Here is a 22,570-nt window from a genome sequence, read left to right on the forward strand (position 1 = left end):
TGATTCACATTACTGAATTCATGGTGCTGAATGGTGTAATTGAGTTTATATGCAATGCAGACTTACCATTATGCAATATATTTCTATTTGGTCATAGTTGTCTTAAAAAGAACCCAAAACAAAACCAAACACAAACCCAAAGAAAAACCCTAAACCAACAAATCCTTCTCCTTTGAGTAAAGATTTCCATCGACATTCTCCCACTTGGTATTACCTTTGGAAAAGGTAGAGAACATTCCCTTCAGCTGATTTTGAGGAATGAGAAATTGAAACCTGTTGGTTTAAAGGTAATTGTTAATTATTTTGTGTGTGTTTGTATGTTGGTTTTTCTTTACTGTCTACTAAGGCAAACTGACAAAATTTATCATTAGTTAAAATACTGATTTTTCCATGGTAATTTGTGCCATGCAGAATAACATGAAAAGCTAGAGATATTCCTGAAATAGTGTGTAGTCACTGAAATTTTAGAAGGCTGTGATTTTTTTCTTTTCCCCCTACATTGTATAATTTTCTGCAGATCATAACATTCAATTTGTTCTCTTTATTTTTCCATTACAGTTAACACCTTGGAGAGAACTCCATCTCCGATGTTGGGAACAGCAGCAAACTTGGTTGTTCCTTTTGCTTTCCATTCTGATCAGATGCACAGCCAAAAGCTGATACAAATCATTAATATGATAACATTAGCAAGTGCAAAGGGTATTTATAATTCTGTTTTGTCTCATATGATTGTGAAGGATTTGGTGCATCCTTTAGTTTACACTAGGAAGTTCAATTAGAAATTAGAAAAAGGAGGAAATAGCGTAAGTTAACATGTGTGCTGGGCATTTTATGTCCTTATATTTGAATGTACAGACATAGTGTAGTCAAAGCAATTTGTATGTTCTTTGGATTAATTTGTGATGTTGTTATAAGAATATGTTTCTGTTCTGTGTTTTAAATTGCAACCTTTAATGCTCTGCATTTGTGTCAATATATATGAATACCATTATTCTTCAAAGACCTCTGACTATAGTTTAATTTTTCTGTTTAAAAGACATAGCATAATAATCCCTCCAAAGCATCACTATCAGAGGTGAAGGAGCTCAGTGTGCTGTTGTCAGTGTATGATCAGGTTATAATAAAATATTTTAAGTTCAGTTACATAAATACTCATTGCACAAAAGTATAGGGATTCCCTTCACAGGGAGATTTGAAATCTGCCTATTTGGTTTTTTAGGCTAGTGCTAGCTCAGAATATGATAGCAATTACAGCTGTAAAGCTGTATTCTTGAAGATGTTTGAATTCTGACAGCTTAATTTTCGTCTCTTGTACATGCTGTGGCACATAAAGAAAATGGAGTAATTTAAGGATGCACAGCAACAGCTGAAAAGTTGTCACTGATAAACAGTTTCCTTGGCCTGGAAAATTATTCATTGAAGATTTCAAGCTGGGACTGCCAGTCTTAATTTTATTTAATAGTTATTGTCTGTTTTTTTAGTCTATTTTATCTGTCATTCCTGTTCCCTTGTAAGGTGGTACTGAATCTGTAATATCCTGTGGACAAGGGCAGACAGTATACTGGCAAACTCAGTGTTTGCAAAGCATTTGCTGCTATGCTGTGTCACTTTCAGCGAGCCATGATTTTTATGTTCAAGTAGCATGCATTTTTGAGTTTGCTAACCTCAGGTACCTCTCATGTTACAACAGGAGTGTGATCAGAGGCTGTGCATGACATATAAACTGTCATCACCCTCCAGTGATAAGAGAAACCAGAGGGAAACAACTGCCCATGTCACAAGTGGAGGAGAGACTTGATGGCCCATTTGTCTCCATGGACTCCAGCTGAGGTAGGCAAGAACATATTGGATATCCATCACTGCATGTGTCCCAGGCCTGATCACCTCAGAAAAATCTAGGTAGTAAGATGAAGGAACACAACCAAAGCTACTTAGTGTTTTACTTATCGGTAGAAATGAAGGTGGTAATATGTTTTGATGCCTACCTTGAAAGTGGTGGTAAGTGCTTTGTAGCTTAAACAAAACCAAAACCCCTTTGATTTGAGTGTGCAGCAGGAGTGGGCAAGAAATGTGTAACTGAGAAGTATGTTCATTTTAAAGTGGAACTTTCACCACTTTTATTGGAATTTTGGTTAACGCAGTCATTCCCTACTGACTATGCAATGATTGGTTGTAACTGGAGTCAGCTGAGTCCTGAGAGGGTTCTCATTGCTCTCAGTCTTTGTGTGACCTGACTGGAATAGGATTTTGAGAAATTACTTAAGCAGCGTATCTTAGAAATGTACATGAGATGCATTGTACATACAAACTGAAACTGTTTAATTCGGTTAAATATTTAGATGCCTACCACCTTTCTACTGTATACAACTGAAATCTCAGACGGGATGCTTTTGAAGGAAGAAAACAAAACCTCCTGGTGTTAGTCTGTAAGACCATGAGGTTCTTCCATCAACTAACCCAAAGAAAACCTGGAGTTAGGCATTATTCCTCAATTTAATAAAGAGAAAAGTAGTAAGAGTTGCCACCTGGGATTTTGAAACAGTGTCATCTCACAGGTGTTTCACAGACATGTGCATAAACTGTTACATAGGTCAGATATATAAGACGGTCTAGCCTGAAAAGGTGAGATCACAGTTTTGTAGAGCTCTGAAGCCTGATTCTGTGTATGCTCCTGGAATTCAGTGTAAAATTAAGTAAATTTTGGAATTAGGTTACATTCTTAAGGATTTTCTTGATAGGATGTCCTTCCTGGTAAGCAGGAACTCAGTTCTATACAAATACAAGCATAGATGGAAAACAGTTGCTTTTTGAGTCAACAGAGTCACTTGAGTGCAAGTAGAAAGAGAATTGAAATCTTTATCTTTAAAAATAAAACAAATTACACCTAGCTAAGAAGACATTTTAATAGACCCATGGCTTCTGAGACCTTTTTGCTTTCTGGAGCAAACATGAGGCCCATGATAGAAGGTGTCTGAGGAACTTCGAATCATGCGGGTCAGGATCTGCTTGTTGACTGTCTGCCATTTGGATGAACTGTTTTATCTCTCTGTTTTCCTCTTTCTCTCTCATCACTGCTTTCTTCTTGATTAACCTCTGAGCTCTTAAAGACAAAATCTCTCTTCTGCTTGCATAGCCACTTGCACTTGCCTTTGTTTAGTTACTGCACTGAATGTAGTAGAAATAGCAGGAGCACTGCTTGATAATTACTGACAGGGTAGGAGGACCTGATGGCGAAACCAGTATTTGAGGACTGTGAATTTAATGTGGCTACAAATAACCAGAAAATATCCCAGTTTAAATTTCATGTTTCTTTTGTTTAAAAAAAAAAAAAAAAAAGAACAATCAGATGCAACTGTAGCCTTTTATTAATAAGTCATGTTGGTTCTATGTAAGATTAATTGCCCGTGAGACATACGTATCTTGCATCACAAGCAAAAACATGGTTAGCTATGGTGTTTCAGCTGGAGCAATACCGTTAACTTAAACAGCTATACTTCATATATCATTGATCACGTGTTCATACCCTTTAGCTATAAAATCCCTGAAAGTGTGTCTCAGCCTGTTTGTACAGCAGCTAGCATCAGGTAGATCTAACAAGTAGTAAACTGTGAATAACTGGTTCACAATTCTCTCGTTCCATTTGTCACATGGCGGAGCAGCCATGTTGTTTGCTGAGCAGTAATTGAAGAGAGGTTGTTTTCATTTCTGTTTTTCTTTGAGAAGGGCATTCAGCAAAAAGGAACCATTAATAAAAGTTGTTTGGGGTTTGTGGGGTATTTTTTTTTGGTTATCCTTCTACAAGGAAAAGACTGTAAGCCCTTAAATCCACAAGTTCATTTCCAGTTTAACAGCTGTTCAAACAAAACTGGGAGGAAGTGCTACAACAGGTAATGTTGCTGCTGGATTAGAGACCTTAACTGCAGCATTATCCAGGTTAACTCTTTGGTACTAACATTGTGGTCATTTTCTGTGTCATGCCTCAGACTTTAGAATATTCTTTAACAAAGTTTATCTGCCAAATTCAAGGTAGATCGTAAGTCCACAAGTCAAGAAGCACTGAAGTTATTTCATGAAATGTAATCTTTTTTCTAACTGTTTTAAAACATGGAAGTTCACTCATCTGGTATGTGCTGACTTTTTTAACGTAGGTCATTTATACTGCGATAAAACTCAGAAGGATTCTTCTCTACATTATCTTCTACATCTGTATGCAATTTGTTCAGTTTCATCATAGGTAGGCTGAGGATTGAATCTGCTGAGATGAACTAATAAAGCCCTTTGGGCACAGAGGAAAAAATTTGTGGTTACAGATCTCACTTTTGCTTTGCTTTCTTCCTTTATCACTTAGAACTAAATTATTAAAAACTTTGAATAATAAATCCGTTTAATCAAATTCAATCTAGAAAATGTAAGAGGAGGATGAATTATTACATTAAAACTACACTACTCTTTACAAGATGCACTTTTCTGTGTTTGTTTATTGGAGCTCGCTGTTTCTAACCAGGGCTACTTGCTGCCTTTCCTTTTGATTTTGAGCACAGAGTTTAGTTTATGATAACTAAATCTTGTCGCATAACACTGACAGCTTATGTAGAGGACGTTTTCTACTGTTTTGCTGTTACAAAAAGAAAAGGTTGTTGAATTACTCAGCTATTCTGGGCAAAGGGTGCCAAGGCCTGAACTTTCAGATCCTTTCTTGCGATTTGAGCAGCCTTGAGTCACGTAAGAACACTTTCTGTTAAATCTCTTCTTCTACTTTTGTTTTCTAAACTCACTCTGTGTGTCTGAGAGAAAATCTTGCAGTTATTTTTAGTGACCTGGCCTAAGAGTCTTGCTCAAATGAGTGCAATGGAAAGTTTCTTCTGCCCTGGGGGTAGTTGTTGGCAAGCCAAGCAGGTGAGGTTATCCCTTTCTAAACTATCTCCTCAGCCAGGTCCAAAATATTTGTGTGGGATGACAGGGCTAGGCTTAGCTCTTCAATACAGAAAAAGACCGTAAGATCAACAAGCCCTCTGTTAGACCTATGGATGAGGCCAGCTGTACTGACCTGCAAAACAAAGCTTCTGTAAATTCCTCTGTCTACTCGTTTACGGTGCAGCAAGGATGGCTGGAAGCAGTGATTTCTTCTCTTTGCTTTGATACTTTTCATCAGCGTAGCAATTATAGTAAGATAAATAAGGTTTGAATGTAACCTCAGAATTCAAATGAGGATTGGAGTGGAAAAAAGCTCTGAAATTAATGATTTGGAATTTGTTTTTGTTTTCCTGATTCTAAAAATTAGTCTGTAGAAAGCAGGCCTTCCGTGCCACCATAAAACTTAACGTCACTCAGCTAATCACTGGAGAGATGGCAAAGGGGCTGCCTGTTGGTTAAAAGTTAGCTGTTCTCAGTCAGATGGAAAAAATACTATGATTGGTGTGCAAGTTTAATGGTTTCTTTTTAAACTTAAAGAATTAACGGCCCATCAGAAGGAAAATTAAAAAATGTTGTTTTCCCTGGTATAAATTAGTGCATTTGGTACCTTTCTGTTGTATATTTTAGTGACAATATGAATTATCTACCCTTTCAGCTGAGGTTGTCTACTTTTTTTTTTTTTTTTTTAAATTGACAAGTCTTTTTTTTTTAAATCAACAAGTCTTACAAAGAATCATCCTACTTAGATTTCAGTCTACTAGCTACCAGCCATGTGATTGCTCACTAAGGAAAGTGAACAGGGTTCTCTTTTCTGAGTCATATTAGTATAGGGACTTTATTGTATGTATTAGTATATCTCTATCTTTTAGGATTAGCTCATGATTTAATTTCTTTTAAAAAGACTAACAGTAGAAGATGGTATTTTCCCATTCAATCACATCCCATTCATCAATATAAAATGCCATCAGTAAGCAGAAATACAGCCCTTAGCGAGTAAAACAACCAGTTTCCAGTTAAATGTTACAAGGCAAAATTTTTCTAGAAATTATTAGTCAGATTGTGGAGTCCTTAGTCATGATTGTAAATTGTTACTCCTGAGCATAGTACTCATCATTGTATCAAGTTATTAGTAAGGTAAATAGATTTATTAAACCGAAGAAAGCTTAACATGTGTATTTCCTAGAAGACTTCTTTCATAATTGCTGGTAACTTCCCTTGTGAATATAAAAGCCCAGTCTGTAGTCAGTCCTGTAACTGCAAGTTTCCTGTGATTAATTGTGCTGTTTCCTAAATTAGAGTCCAGCAAGTTCTGCTCAGGATACGGGCTGCTGTCATGTCCACGAGGATGTTGCTCATTTTAGCCATAGTTCACCTCTCTATCAATAGAGGATAAATACTTAAATGTTTTGCTTCAAAAGATATTTTCAGAAAGATAAAAACAACTTATGAAGGCACTTACTCTAAAAGCATATAGAGCTACATATTTGCTGTGCACTTCAAATGGCTGTGGCATTTGCCTCTGCTTTTTCAAAAAGCAGATCCTGGATATATAAAGTGACTATTTTTGCCATCTCTTTTTCTGCTCGATATCCCTTATGCCATATTTTGAGAAGACCCAGACATAAAGAACTTTTTCTGGAAACCAAGCAGAATAGATCACAGATGAATCTTTGGGCCTGTGTTCCATTTGAGACTTACCTTAGGTGAATCCACAGCTGCTGTATATTTTGGCAAAATATAGTCTGAGAAAACTGAAAATGTTTTCTTGTTCTCATCTCATACTTCCTTAATTTTGCTTTGGGAAGTTGATTTATACTGGTGTAAGAAAAATAAATTACTATAGTTAGTACATATGCATGTGTATGGTTATGGAGTTCACTGTTTACAATAGGCACAAGCAATGTATTTAAGTTAAAAAGTTTACATGTGTGTGCATGCACACACATGCACAGGTCAAAACATGTACACAGTAGGAAAGAGATGTTATGACTTCAGTTTTACATAATGTGTGAACAAGACAAATCAGGTCCACCTTTATATTGGAAAGGATGAAAATCTGCTCCGCATATTAGGCTGAGAACAGTCTGTCTCTGCCTTGTGTCTGTGAGGAAAAACTGCTGGTAGTAAGGCCTTTCATTGACGAGTTTCATTGAACAACCTGTTAATGAAACACAGGATATGTCTTCCATGTCCACAGACTAACAGAAGCATCCCTGTGTATGAATGGACTTCTCCAAAATGTGAGTTACACATCGAATTTATATTGAACCTGTGGCTTGGATTCCCAAAATAGCTACAATGAAGTCCTTACTCTAATGGAGAAGAGTGAAAACCAAAACCAAATTTTTGATCTTCTAGACAGTGATAACATTAGTGTAGAGGCTGCAGTGGGCAGGTTTCTCTCATGTCTAATTGTGTCCTTACTTGGGCATCACAGAAAACAGGGTTTAGAGTAAAGAATCCCTAATCAGGTGCTTACCTGCTTTGAAATGAAGTGCCTAATCATTCTTCTGACTTGATACTGATTACACGAGCCAACTTCCCTCTTGTACTTTGTATAACACATTTTCCGTGTGTTTTACAAGGTGGATCTTGGCATCTAATTTGGGACTGTAGGTTCTGCTGGGTGAAAGAATGTCTAGGAGTAAGTCTATTAATGGCTGTAGCCCTGAATAGTTGAACATCTTTTGAAGATTAGTTTTAGGCTTCCAAGTCAGTTAGGACAATTTTTTCCTGTCCTGTCAGCAAACAGCATGAGATACTGTGTGTGAGAAACAAAACTCTACAGTTGCAGCTCTATTTGAGTTGGGCTAGCTGTTGTACAAACTGATCATATCACCACCAAGCTGAGGATGCAGGCTTCCTCTGTGTGTTTTTAAAACTCATTATATCATTGGCAGCGATTAATGACTTTCCAGCTGAAATCAGTGAACAAACATGAATGACTAAATTGTGGTCATTTTGATTATCTGTGGAATCAAAGCAGGCCTGTTTCAGAACAAATGAAGAATTGCCTGAACCTGGTTAATAGGGTTCATATTTTCACCATATGGCAGGGTTATATGTTTAAGTAAATGCAATCAGGAATCTAAATGCAATTAAGCATCTAATTTCCCCTACCAAATGATCAAATTCTCCTTAAAAATACCAAAAACCCCCCAAAACCAAACCACTTGTATTTTGGAACACCAGGGTCTTGAGCTTCTTTTTCTCTGCTGTCTATGTGTGTGTCTTTTTTACGTCCTTCAGTTTACCTATGCTTCTGCCCTCTTGTGGATTTTTAGATGTATTAAATACTGTAGATTTATATTATCCAGGTTTTAGGACTACAAGTCTTTGTAATAATCTTATGACTAATTTACATTATCTAGAAAAAAAACAGGAGTGTCTGTTCTAGGATTCTGCTGCATTTCTTCTGAGTTCATTTTTTGACTAAAAGAATTGTTTTACCTACCTTCTGGTTTGGGAAGTTCTTTTGCTCTTTTTTTAAACCATATTTGTCAAATTGGCATAGCTACCAGATCTTTTACATGTTGTTCTCATTTCTCATCCCCCTACTGTCACACAATTGCTCTTTAAATTTGTCTGTCTCAGGAAACCATGAATTGAAAGATAATGACAAGGCATATGAAATACTGCTGATTTATTCAAAGCTTTGGGAACTTTTTCTAAGGTCATGAGGTGAACAGATCAGAGCCTTCTACAGCATAACACTTTGGCAATACTACTTGTAATTTCTATCTAAAATATTGCTGTGTGTGCAGAACTAGTGAATTGCTTCAAACCTGGAGGCCAGGGTTCACTCCCTGTGCTGAATACACCCAGGATGATTAGTGTGTGTAAGCCTGCAAGGTAGAACATAGTAAATAATGCATAAAAAAGGAAATCCAGGCCCAGATATTCAAAACATGATGTATACATTCTGTGGTTTTCCAAGTAATTCAAATTATCTGTCACTTTCATTGTGTTTCTGGTTTTTAAGCCAATGCAGTTTTGAATTTTGCTACAGAACTAAGAGAAACGTGTGTTGTGTTCATAGTGTGCAGCTGGGAGGAGAAAAACTCAGCTCATGTAAAATGACCTATCAGACAGTATTGTCGTGGCGATATAATGGTCAACACAAAATAGTTTAGATAGCCACTTGGCTTATATCTTGTAAAATGTAACAGTCAAAGGACAAAAAAGGAGAAATAAATAGCATGGGGTCAAAGTTGGGAACTAAAAAATAAGTGTGAAAAGTGAATTATTGAATAGAAATTTGAAATAGGTTGCTGATTTCCTAGAAGGAGAATGTGTTCTGGCACTAGGGAGCATTCTGGAGGAGCAGTCTGAAGGGCTTTATAACAAAATGGAGGTAAAAACAAAAGCCCAGTCTAATCCTGCTTTTTTCCTCTTTGGTTTTCTACCACTGCTGCTGTCAGCAGCTCAATGAGCACAGCAGCCAATGACACTAGAAAACTGTCTCTGGCAAGAGCTTGAATCAATCGCGCTATTTTATTGGAATCCTGTTCTCTTCTGGATGCACACAAACTGGCCTGCTGGAAAGATTCAACATATTTCTGGTACAAGCCATGAAAACTCAGGCAAAAAGCCATAACAGAGATGTCCCTAAGCCATCATGGGGTGTGAGTAGGTGACCACGGAGGCTGTTTTGTTTGCATTTTGTGTGTGGGTAATGGCATGTCCACTTGTTAGGCCCAGCCTCACACTGTCCAAGGTGCTGATGGCACCTGAGAGACGTGGACAACCTCTGCACCACAAAAGTGGGGACCCGCCTTCTGGGACCAGATAAACCCCCAGATAAAGGATAGATCTCTCAGAGCCAGGCTTTGTTCTGTTCTGCACAACAGCACGGGATGAGTAACTGTCAGAGCCTATCTTACTGACAGTGTCGATATTGTGATAACCTCTATACAGGCATGGTATATAGCTATTACAAAAGCATGGCTGTCTGCACTTTGGCCTGAATGTCCCATTATCTTAACCTTATTCCTCTGTGCTTACATTTGCATCATTTGCATGACGTTGCAGAATAATTTTTCTGTTTGTTTTTGAGAAAGTAGCAAAAATATTCAAAGCCTATGAAAACTCATTTCTTATTGGTAACGAAGCTTTTATCATGCAGTGTTGCTGTCTCATGTAGACGTGGTTCGTAATCTCTGTAATTTCTCAGGTCAAAAGCTGCTTTTGTTGTTTTTTCTTTGCTTTTTTTTTTTTTTTAATGGTGTCTGTGGTCATTTTCATGCCTGCAGTATTACAGCAGAGGCTTTAGAGGTCACTTTGGTGAAGGTGGAGGTAGTAGCTTGCTGTTATGAGTAGTGAAATGATGGATAGAAACTGAGAGAGACAAAGGCATTGGAGTAAACTTACGCTACTTCTTTGGCAGAGATCATATAGACCATAACTCCTGGACCCAGGAAGATGCTGTTATCATGCTGGAAATGGAAGTAAAATTTCATTAGTTGTATTTGATGTTATTTGTATTTGACATTACAGACCATTTACATCTATTGAAACTGTAAATTCAGTTTTGACTGGTAAGGCTGATTGTCCTCTTTTCTGGCCTTTTGTTTCTCCTCTTTAGCACCAGAATTCTGAGGTGAAGGAGCACAAAGCTTATCAGAAGGCTCTGTCTGTATAAAAGCACTTGCAGATTGAGGGGGGACTTATTATCAGGAGGAATTTATTTATCCCGGCTAATAATGGCTCTCGAAGCAGGAAACTTTCAGTACCTGACAATGTTGTTAGAGGGAATGCGTTATGTGGGATATTCAGTTTCCTGAAAGGTCATCTCATTTTCCCTTCTCCCCTGCATTATTTCATTGACACAGGAATAGAAAGTAAGACTTTTCAGGAGAACAAGAGTTATCGATCATCTAGCTCACTGAAAAAGACTCAGATTCAAGGTTGGAGAGCATGTTCCAGAGCTGTGGGGAAACCAAAGGAGGATATACAGGTGTTTTAATGTTTGGCCTGGACTGTCAATCACTTCTGCTAACTGAAGGGTAAGCAACAGAATTGTATTAAAACGTAGTTCCTTTGAAAGAAAAATAAAGCTTTTGAATTGAGGTTGTATATATTGAGAGTAAAAATATGCAACTTTATGGGCGCTTGGCAGCTCCTTGTTCCTGTTGTACTATGGATAAGTGCCATCCTTGCAGAATTACTAATGGGTGGTCCAATAATTATGAAACTTCTAATCACCCACTGTACTATTTTCATGATTCTGAACTTGGAAGACAGAGCAACCAAAAGCCAGAAGATGATCCTAGTGTAAACATTTGCCAAGTGCTTCAGATGATCGGAAAGACAGGAAGTGTGGAAGGACAAGCATAATTCCCATGTAAGTGCAATAGTGTCCCTCACAGCATCTTCTGAAATGGACCTTGTGGCTCTGATGAGATGGATTCTAAAAATGGATGGATTCTGGAGGCTGAACATGAAGAATTCAGATTACACTTCTCTCTCTCCCAGTTGGAGAAAAGGTATTTTAGAAGAACAAAAGTTGGAATCTCAAAATGGCTCTGAGTAGAACCTCTCAGAAAGATGACAGGTTATCACAAGACGTATAAAAACTCCTGATGGCTGTCAAGGGTAAAATGGAAATACATTTTTTTAATTACTTCTTTTTTTAAAGCACATTCATCTCTACACATGGAAACAACCACATAAATGGTGAATGGTTTTTTGATGATTAAGCCTTTATTATAGCTATAACCATAAGTTTGTTACCATATGCTTTCCTGCTGTGCTGCTCTTTAGTGTATGTATGGGGTTTTTTTACTCACTACCTAGTACATACGTGTGTGTGTGTTCGTTAGGACTCCAAGGAAACATTTAAATGCATGTTGGACTTCTGTGAAAGTCCATAGCACATGATGTTTTTTAGAAAATAAGGAAGAGGCATTTGAACACCATCCTAAATAGGAAAGTAAGGATGTGAGGAACTGAAACTTAAGGCTGTGTTTGACATACTTGTTCTTGCTAAGTAACAATTTACTTTGTAAATGTCTTGGGGGTTTTTGTAAAGTGCTACTTATTCTGAATTAGTGATAAAAACTTTTCCACATATTTTAGTACTGACAACAAATTCCCTTATTCTGCCAACATAACATTATCATTTTGCTTAAAGTCTGTTGCTCTTTTTTGCATCTCAGCTTTCAGTTCTACTAAATCTTTCAGTCACTTCTCTTTACATCTTTATTTTCAGCACATTTAGGTAATCTGTAGGGTTTTAAGCTGTTTTAGCTTGGGTCCATTGTGAGACATTAATATAGCTTTGACAAGGTACATGGTGTGGAACGTTTTGGTCTATAACACCAATAAAAACAGATGGGGGAGCAGAGCCGTGTATGACATAAGGCACACAAAAATGTAGATCTCGCCAATTAATCATGGCATACTGCTGACAAATAAGTGACAGTAATTGATGCAGCCCTTTGAGAGACAATCTGGAACTACTGCAACCTGGGAAAGCTCATTCATTTCTTTTCCTTTGCTAAGTTAGTGGTGAATAACAGCTCTACTTAATTGCTGCCCAGTGTTGCTTTATAAGGTAACGGTGTCAGTGACAAGCCAGGAAGTAAAAGAGTCTAGCAGTTAGAGCACTATCTGGCTGAGTCTTGTTTGCGTTCTGTTTTTGCAAACTATTGATATTTTCTTTTCAGTATATTGGCCACCAAAGGGCTGATGCACATGCATCTGAAGTGCATTTGAATATCTAAATGTGTTCTGTTACGTATTCTGCTTGATAGTCTAGTTATCAAAATGTTTTCATTATTTATATTCATCTTATACTCTTAGTCTGTAGTGTCAGGATTTCTAAGATGCCCAGTAGCTTCCAGCAATAAAATGCATGCACTCCGACTAGATTTAACTTGCACTCTGTGCTTTGTTTTAGATGAACTTGTCTGACTCGGAGCAAAGCCAGGTCTTAACGGCTGTAAGAAAATGTCTAACTGTTTTAACAGGCAGTATGCCAGACCAAGGCAACATATATTCAAACAACTGTCTGCTGTTAAGGTTCCGTTTGCAGAGTATTCCTTTTCTTGACAGCAGGGAGAGAAATCAAGGCTCAGTTCAGAATACTAGAACAAAGAGATATTTCTGCTGAATTTTCTCTCCAGTAGGCAGTGGCTGCTTCCATCACATTGAGGAAAATTTCCTTCCAGAGCAACAATAGCCTGCCTTGGTTATTACTGGAGTGAGGCCAAAATATTTCACTTCAGTGCAATAATATTTTTACAGCAAAAGAGCTGCTGAATGGAGCCTGCTAGGACTATCATATTTGCTGGCAGGGCCACCTCCTACCCAATCATGATTTAGATCTGCTGCCATTTCCTTGTAATTATCAGGCTGGGTAAGATAGTATTCAAATCCCTGTTACTCCCGAATAAAAGTTCTCTGATGGTTTCCTTTTTTGCTTTCTTACCTCTTTGCTGCTGCTGCAGAACAGGTGTCCCCAGCTCTGAGAAAAGGAGGGGGTAGGTAGATAGGGGTGGCATAAATAGCTGTGTGGGAAGATGGATGAGCAGGAAGAAAGAGTGTTGAGGACTTCCAGCTCATTGCTCTGGTGGTTTCATTAAACAGAAGGGCAGCTAGTCAGGCAGTAACGCTGGATAAAGGTATTGGCATACTGACAGACCACTGTAGTCTATAGGGAAGAGGAAGTTTTCAGCAGTTTTTGTGTAAGATTCTGCTGGCACTTTAGAAAGAAGAAATAATTGCTCACATTTGATGGATGAGTGAACTGAAACACAAAGCAGTTAATTGTCCTGTTTGCTGATAATCCAAACGCTTGCATCTTCCATTGATTGGAAGAAGAGTTGCAGAAACTTACGACCTCTGTGAACCAAGCTGGTTACATCTGATTTGCCCAACCTCTGTAGTGATTCAGCAATAGAACAGAATGGAGGTCTAGGTACAGATGTAAGGAGGGGAAAAGAGGAAAGCTGCTAATGAATCATGTTTCCTTACGTGAAAATCCCTTGCAGTGGCACTGGCAATTTAGATCTTCCTGCACTCCAGTTCCACTGTGGCCACAAATGGCTGATGTGAAGGGCCAGAGAGAACTGGAAATGCTGCACAGAGCTGAGAAATGCAAATATAGTCACCTGCATGTGAAGTGGCCTGGGAAGAAAGGCAGCTCCCACATTGTCAGAGGGGCTGCACCTACCTCCAGTCTAATTCTCCAGAGCCCCACAACACATCAGAGGATAATGCCTATTTCACACAGGTATAATTGAGCATGCGCTGAAAGGTTGCCTATACCAATGTTACCATTTGCATCCTTGTCACCAGGTTTGTGGCCAGACCTCAGAGCTACTGAAATCACAGCACAGCAGTATTTCTGGACACTTGACAAGTTGGCAACATCAGTGAAAATATCCTTATAGATTCAACCCCTCCTGCAAGTTCTTTCCAGGTGATGTACCAATCTTGTTTTGTGAACAAGGACTTCAGTCATAAATGTCCATTACTTAAAATACATCATGATTTTGTGCTGACACTGCCATCAATCCATAAACACCATCATCTGTGTCCAGTCTGAAGGGTTTTGAAGCATGGGTATGCCAAGAAAGGAGCAGTTGCAGGGGCCTTTTTCAGCCTTGAAAATCTTAAATCAGTCTGCTGAACAGCAGGCTTATAGTATTGGCATACCCACAAATAAACCTGTAGCTAAAGCAGCAATGTACAGAATTGCATGTCTGGGAGTGCCTGTGGAGATGGTTTGTTTAATGCAGTGTCGTGTGGGTTGGTCAGTGGTAATTCCTGTCTTGCTGATGGTCTAGGAAAGGTAGATGATCTCTTTTGGACACACTACAAACTTTTCTGGATTTAGCTTCAGGTTGGCAGAGAGCATTGTAAAGACATCAGGTCTTTTAGCGTGCATCGTATCATCTAAGCACAAAACTGAATGAACTATGCTTTATTTTTCCATGCAACTCATCATCCAGCCTTTTCTTCTGGAAACACTCTAAATGATGCTTTACTTCCTTTTGTGAAATCTCCAACTCCTGTTTTTTGTCTTTTTTTTTTTTTTTTTCCCCCAGCTTGTGAGGTTTTTTCCTTTTTCTTTTTTTAAGCTTCTCTCCTGAGTTTTGAAGTGCTGTAGGCATTAGTGACTGAGCAACATATTTTTTTTCTTACTTCCTTTTGGCCATATTTGCTTCTTGAACACAAATTTACCTCTTTTAAGCCTGAATTTTTTCCTCACATCATCATTCTTACTGCTCTGATATTGCAGTGCTGTTGCTAGAATAACTAGTGAGAATGTGCTAGCAATAGACTGTAAGAATGTTATTCTTCTCTAGCAGAAATAGTCAAAATGTGGGGCTTTGCAGAGAATTTCCAGTAAGAGAGGAAACTGATGGCAAGGTAAAGAAAATTTTCAATGAAATCTTACATGTTTAAAAGGAAGGTACAAAACTGTTTTTCTGAATACAGAAAATTTTTTTTAAAATTCTAAAGTCTTTTGAGTGCAGTTCCAAGAATTTCTTGGTAGTGGTCAGTATAAAACGCTCTTCTTCCATCAAAGGTGTTTTTTGTTTGTTTGTTTGTTTGTTTTGTTGTGTTTTGTTTTTTGGTTTTGGTGGGGGTTTTTTTGTTATATGCATGTGATTCTTGCTCTGACTTCCTGATTGGCTTTGGTTTTCTTTTCTCTTGTCTGTACTGTTTTACCTTCTCATTTCAGAAGCACAGATATGCAGCTCTGCCAAAAAAATATCCGGTGAAACACCTCCACCTACATAGCTCAGGTTTTGAGGTGGCCTTGTGTGTGGTTTTGCTTTGCATGAAAGCATGTGTAATGTTTAATCTATGTGACTCTAAAGCAGATTTAATGGCTTTATAAAACTATCTTAAGTGAAAGGACAGTGTTATGCCAACCCATCTTAATTAATTTTAATCCAGTCTGCCACCTAATGACAAGGTCCTTTTGACCTGACATTTTGCATTGGAGTTAGTAAGAGTAAAGAAGTACAATAACAGAATGGCTTTTCTTCTCCTTGTAGCTCAGGTTATTTGCACCATCTGCTATTGTTACTGCATTAGCTACCAAAAATTGCCGATTTTATTGAAACAGCTTTCGCTGTCTGGTACCAAAGAGACCTCAAGTGTTTATGTGGTTATGCTGGGAGGGAGAACAGCAGCACTTCACAATTTCTATGGGACATTTTGGATTTGGTGTGCTTACTCTTAGTAAGAGTACATCCTTGTGTGTAAATGGTGAAGGACTCTGAGGTAAGCGTAGGCTGCAAGCAGAAAGGCTACAGAAAAGAGACATTGTGGAACCTTGGGTGGATTTCCTTAGCTTTGTATGTAAACTTATGAGAGAATATCTCAGAGACTAGGAATACGGTAAATGTGATGCAGAAGGAACTCATCATTTCATCTAAGTTGAGGTGGGTTTGCATGTGAAATAGAGGGAACTGGAATTTTAGCTGTTGCAAAAGTCCTGGCAAATACCAGGAGTGTTTCTGTAGAAAATTTTGCTGTTGTGTTCTCAATTCCATTAAACCATTTCTCTTATTTTCTAGAATTCTTGGAGTACGTTAGGTATAATACAAAATCTGTTTCCTTCTAAGTTTTTTTTCCATCTTTGCCTTTTCCCTTCAGGTTATTGTTGCTGTTACACATGTCAACTTCTCAACTCTTTCTTTCCTGGCTGTCTTTCCCTGTGTTTAGATCTTTCTCCAAGAAATCTGGAAAGATGCACTCATCTATTTTCCTTCCAAGTAGAAGAACAAAAGTGCAAAATGAGTGATGTATTCCCTGCTGATTTCACAACTTGAACCAATATTTTTCACAGTGTTTTCACAGCCTTCCTCCAGAGGCACCTGCCAGATCTTGATCCCTCCTCAAACTCTCACTGCTGTGGCTATGCACTGCTGTGGATTACTAGGATAAGATGTGACCTAGGAAAATGTGACTGTAAGTGGTAAGAGCAGGAATGTTTTTCTGTAGAGAAAAGTTAACACTTCCTTTGCATCTGAGTTTGTTACAAGCAATTATGCAGAGTTCAAGGTCCCTAGAAAACTATGTTCTGGTATCTTTGACGCACCTTATAATGTATTTTTAGCTTTGACACAATGTAGCTGTCACTATTTCCTACATGCTATAGCTGTTTTACTGAACTGCTGAAGTATTGTTCTTTTTAAACCATGTATTTCTAACATTTTTGGAGCTGCATGAATAGAGGCAGTCAGCATGGTTAGGTTCATTCAGAAGAGCACTTGAGACTGGCTGCTTGTGATTACGTGTCCAAGCAGCGACAGGGAATACAGATATTGAGATTCTTAGTTACTTATTACATTTGTAGTTATCTAACATTTCAGTATTTCCAAAAGAAGCAGTTGAATGAGACCCACAAGTATTCATGAGAGGGAGAGGCGTTGTGTCAGATGATTAGGTGTCATGTCCCTCCAGGAGTACTTCTCTGACGCCTGCCTTACACAACAATGAGGAAGCCATTGCGTGGTAGTCCCTGTGTAGGCTGCAGCTAGTGGCAGCATTTTCTTAACATGACTTGTTGTGGCAGGAAACTAGCAAAGGCAATTACAAGATTAAATGTGGCATATTTATTGAAAGCATTTGTTAGTAGTGTCATGGTTTATTTTTAGCTTTTTTTTTTTTTGGAAAAAAAATCCTGTTTTTTATTGCAGGTATTTTATTCATTATATCTTGTGGTGTTTTTTTCCTAAAGCAGTCTTGAGTTTGCATAAATGCTGCTTTTCTAAGTGTCGGTCAGAGTCTGCATGTGGGGAGGGCATTGGGTGGATTTTTGTGCATGTTTTTCTGTTCAGTAAAGTTAGTAATAACACTGTAAAAGAACATTTGTTCTGACAACCTTGTTTTCAGCTTGGAACAGTGTTTGGGTGTTAGATGAATGGTCAGCATTTCCCTGCCAGTTTGTACCTGAAACTAAGTGTGACTCTACATAGAGTGTGATTCTTTTCTTAATGTGATAATAGTTCATTACTACAGTAAAAGATTTTGATTTGGGAAAAGGCATTTGCTGAGTGATTTGTGAACTGCAACCTCACTGACTGTCAACTGAAAATGTTACTCTAACAATTACAGTTTTATTTGATATGTGCTCTGTGGTCTTTTGCTTGTTCACAGTTACTGCCTGGGATGCTATTTTACTTTGTACTCTTTTGTACCTACCTAGTTAGTTATTCCTAACTAGTGAGCTTACAGTTTAGATCAATAGTTAAGAAAAAGGAAGAAAAATACTGTTTCTAATTTGTGATTGATGGATGAGGAATGAAATAATGAATTGGCCTGGCCATGCTCTGTAGTCTGTTGCAAAGCTAGAATTTGAAACTGTATTCTGAGTCAGCTATTAGATCGGACTCATTGAATGGGAAGAGTTTCAGCTGTACAAAACCTTTTTTATACAGAATAGTTTGGATGTCACCTAACAAACCAAGTTCTCTTCTTGTTTTGACATGAATAACCAAGATTTCCTCTTTTGCTGGCAGACTTCATTAACTGTGGCTTTTTTAATCACCAGGCACTCACCCAAAATAGCCTACACATTGTTGGAGTGTCCTTACTGGTAGGAAGCATGACCTTCTCTCTGATACCGGGCCACCAAAAAGAATGTAGTAAATTTTAATGTGATTGTAACTTAGCCAGCATTTACATAAAAGAAAACAATGATCTTCTTGTTATGGAGATCATTAATGAAACATCAGCACTGGTCTGCAAATGCTACCATGTTGTGATCCAGCTGAAAAAACAGCCTTGTGTAACTTGAGTACATTGCATAACACAGGAAGTGGAAAAACAAACTAAATTTTCAGGGGTTGTTTACATTTTAACTAGATCCGAATGAAAAGTCTACAGTGAATAGCTTTTTGAGTAATTTAACTTATGTATCCTCTGAAGGAATATCTATGAGGCTGAATATATTCTTTCTCGCCTGTTCAATGCTGGTATTTGTGGTTGCGTTTTTCAGCGTGTTAATCTAATGTTTGAAATTCAAATAGCATTGAATTTCAGATAAGTCATGTGGCACTGTTTCTGTTTCCTATTGGAGAAGTGTATGAGTGCTCTGCGGTCGGGATATGTAGGTGATTCAAAATTCATCTTCCTTATACAGTCAGGCATGTAACTTTGAAATTTGCTTACCAGTTAGTGTCTTGAAAGATAAAAGCAGTAAGTCACGTGTTGTGATAGGCAAACTCATGTTCCAGTAAACTCATGGAAGCATAATTTGCAGAACTTGCTTGGTATTTTTTATCTAGCTATAGTTCAGTGTGTTTCAATGCAAGACAAACTCGTTTCCCTTCAATAATATTCTTCAGTTAAATCTCACTGTAGAAAGGGAAAGTTGCAAAACTCAGCAAGATTTCAGGAGGACACAGTCAATCAAGAAGCTCTACAACTATTTCTTGTAAGGTCTGCCATTTTTAAAAGTGTTAAATTCCCATAAGGATCAAGTGTGTAAACAGTGATCTGAACCTAGGTTTTGGCATTCAAGTCTGAAATGTTTGTTAACAGCTTTAAAAGTCCTCCCCTGATATTTTTAAACTTCACAGATCAGAGATTTCTTTAGGATGAGTTACAGCCTGTGGAAGTTTATCTTGTTATAAAGTTTTTGAAGGAAATTGCATCCAGGCAAAAAAGGGTAAAAATTGAATTTGAAGACTGAAAAATCAGAAAACTGAACTGCAAAATGAAACCATCAGCTCTTGTAATAAGTGGTGTGTAAACTAACATGGGCACAGAGTTCAGGAGACTTATGTTGACTTTTCATTAGCTGAAGATCTGTTTCTGTGACCCAGCTGAAGGGACACAGACATTGCTGACCAAAAAAAGATTGCTCAGCATCGACCAGCAGATTGATACTGGCCCAGATGTGAATTATTAATGCATAGGACAGCCACATTGTGAATTGTATTTTGTCTTTTATTAGTGGGAGAGGAGAGGAGGGTGCTCTGCTGCCTTATTTTAGTAAATAGCATGGAGTTGTAAACTTTAAATCTCTCGTATACTGAACTGGACAGAATTGCAAGGCTCACACTCATAGTTTCTTTGTTATCATTAAAATTAATAGCCATCTGGTGAATATCAGCTTCAGTAGAGATGTTCTTTAGTTTGGTCAGCCTTCAGTGGATCAATGAGAGGTGCAGAGGATCTGTGCCTTCTCAGACATTGCTTGGCATTGGGTATTTTCTGCCAGCAGGATCTAATGGCAGATGGTGAGAAAGCACTTGACAATGGATATAATTGCTGTATGCCATGGGACTGAAGTAACATTCTCAGCCTGTATTATCTGTTCAAATAAACTATGTAATACTAAGTATGCATTAAGTATTGTGGTTTATTTGATCAAAAGAACTCTCCCATCTCTCCCGTCCCTGCCCCCCCAAGCCACAGATGCAGCAGTGGCTTTTGAATTGAGTGAGGGCACCACATAATTTATGGTTGCGTGGGGATTATTCTTTGGATTTGCGTTAACTTAAAATTTGGCTATGTTTTGATAATTATTTTTTCCTTTATTTTATTTCCCCATGTGAAAGAAAATCTGCTTTTGATATATATTATTACCCATGTATTTAAAATATGTGACAATATGCAAACTACATTTCAAATGGTGCAGCACTGGCCAATTTCCAACCTGGGTTAAATTTATAGGATAACAGTATATGGTATTGTTTTGTGTTAAATTCTTGGACTGACATGACAGTTAATTTTAACACCTCACCCCCCATCTTTTACATATAAAACAAATTTTATGAAACACAGCAAATAGGTGAAAGATGCATGCTTCTTAAAAGGGCTAATTGTTTCAGGGAAAATATTCTATCTAGAGATTTATTGAGATTAAACTATGTGTGTTCCATTATCTTATTTGTCCTCTGTATGTCAGTAAAGTCTAGAGGTCCTTGACAGTTGTGCTAAGTGCTGTACATACATAATAAGAAAAGCAGTCTTCTCTGCAGTTGAAGAAGGGAGAAACAAGAGCTGGATGTGAAGAACAATTGTAGAAAGCATAGCGTGTGCTTTGTGAATGTAAGTTTTCAGGTTTTTTACCTTTATAACATACATGTGAAAACAAACTGCTTCCTGTTCTTGTTGCTTCATTTCTTCTTTCTCTCTTCCTGACGTTAGTGATTCTGTCTATATCAAGTAAAAATGATGTAATGAATTAAAGATTTCAGAAACTCAGGTGGGAAACCAGACATGATAACTGAGATATGTGATTTCACCTTTGTGAAAATCTGACTGCGTTCAGGTCAAAGGCTTTTTTTTTTTTTTTTTTTTTTGTCTGCCATTGCTTTTGCAGTGATGTGGCTAATGTATATCCTACATACTTGGGGTGGATCAAAAAATTATTAAAAATGTGGGTCCAGCTCCATGAAATAAGAGTTGTAAATAGACGGGAAAGTAAAAAAAAGGTGAATAAAGGCAGAAATGCAAATATGTTTTAATTCCATGTTGGTTTTTTTTTTTTTAAAAAACCTGCATTAGATTTACTGCAATTTTCTAGAAAATACGTACAAATGAAAGGGTCTTTGTAATGCTTAAATGTAGGCCCAAAATGTATTGTTTATTGAAGCCCTGTTTAATTACTTCCTAAACCTGGAAGGATGTTAGTTGTTAGTAATACCGTTCCAGAGATGAGTAAAGTCTTCCAACTCTTTTGTTGCTGAAGGTGCCTTACTCTTGGCAAGATCAATCTTTTCTCTCGTGCTTGCAGCACATAGGGTGCATGTATTAGGTACGTAACTTCCTATATCTCTTGAAGGCTCATACCAGGAGCAGTCCTGGAAGTATAACTAATAGAAAAATGCTCTACATTCAGCACAACAGTGGTTGCCACTTTCACTTAGAACAGGTAATGAGTTGACATGCAGTATTTGGGTGACTGGAGCGCATACACTGACCTTGGGAAACTTGGATTGAGTTTTGTCCTCTGTTTTTTTTTTTATTTTACTGAGCAGTGGCCTGGAATAGAAAAGTTCGTTACAGTTTGGGATGTGCCACTCTGAGGAGAGAGGGAGGGAGGCAGGCGCATCACTGTCCTTAAAAGATGTTTTTTGTGGCTGTCTTTATCCCTGGAAAAGTTGGTTTTATAACCCAAGGCTCTGAATCCCAAAATGGGAAAAGAATGACCCCTGAGTTTCTTTATGAACCTTTGCTTCTTACACTACAGCAAAGAAGGTGTCTTAACAGCCAGATGGGACAGAGACAATTTTCAGTTAAAAAACATACGTTGTTTTTGCACTGCACTCTGTTTTATTTATTTTTTGTCTACTTTTCAGTTCAGTCTCCTCATGTTTCTCCATTTATAAGTCTGAACGAGAAAACAAAATCCTAAATGTTTGCTACACTGGGAATTACCAAACACATTAGAAATCTAAACTGGAAAATGGCTGCATGGTTTGTTTATTCTTTTAATTAAAGGTGGATTTTTCTCTACAGTACAAAAAATGCTGCTTTTTTTTTTTTTAAGAAAGAAAGAAAAAGGTATTTTCAGTGCAAAATGTTGTTTGAGAACTGTAAACTGCTGAATACCTTATATTCTTAAATTCAGTGGGAATACCTGGGAAACAGCTATAATCCAGAACTCTGAATAATTTACTGTGGCTACTTTATTCTGTGATCTATCAGAGCCAGGCTGCAGTAATTGAAGCTGAAGTAG

At 37.7% G+C, this 22,570-nt stretch overlaps 1 long non-coding RNA gene across 1 annotated transcript; it reads left to right on the top strand.

Moving 5' to 3' along the window:
- The first annotated feature begins 47 nt into the window (after positions 1-47).
- On the top strand, positions 48-16,844 carry LOC138688673 (uncharacterized). Its single transcript, XR_011327573.1, has 5 exons — positions 48-699; positions 1,691-1,830; positions 10,746-10,919; positions 14,215-14,338; positions 16,724-16,844. It is a non-coding gene; the product is annotated as an uncharacterized lncRNA (long non-coding RNA).
- Positions 16,845-22,570: the final 5,726 nt, after the last annotated feature.

This window comes from Haliaeetus albicilla, chromosome 1, assembly GCF_947461875.1.
Source record: "Haliaeetus albicilla chromosome 1, bHalAlb1.1, whole genome shotgun sequence".
Lineage (NCBI taxonomy): Eukaryota > Metazoa > Chordata > Aves > Accipitriformes > Accipitridae > Haliaeetus > Haliaeetus albicilla.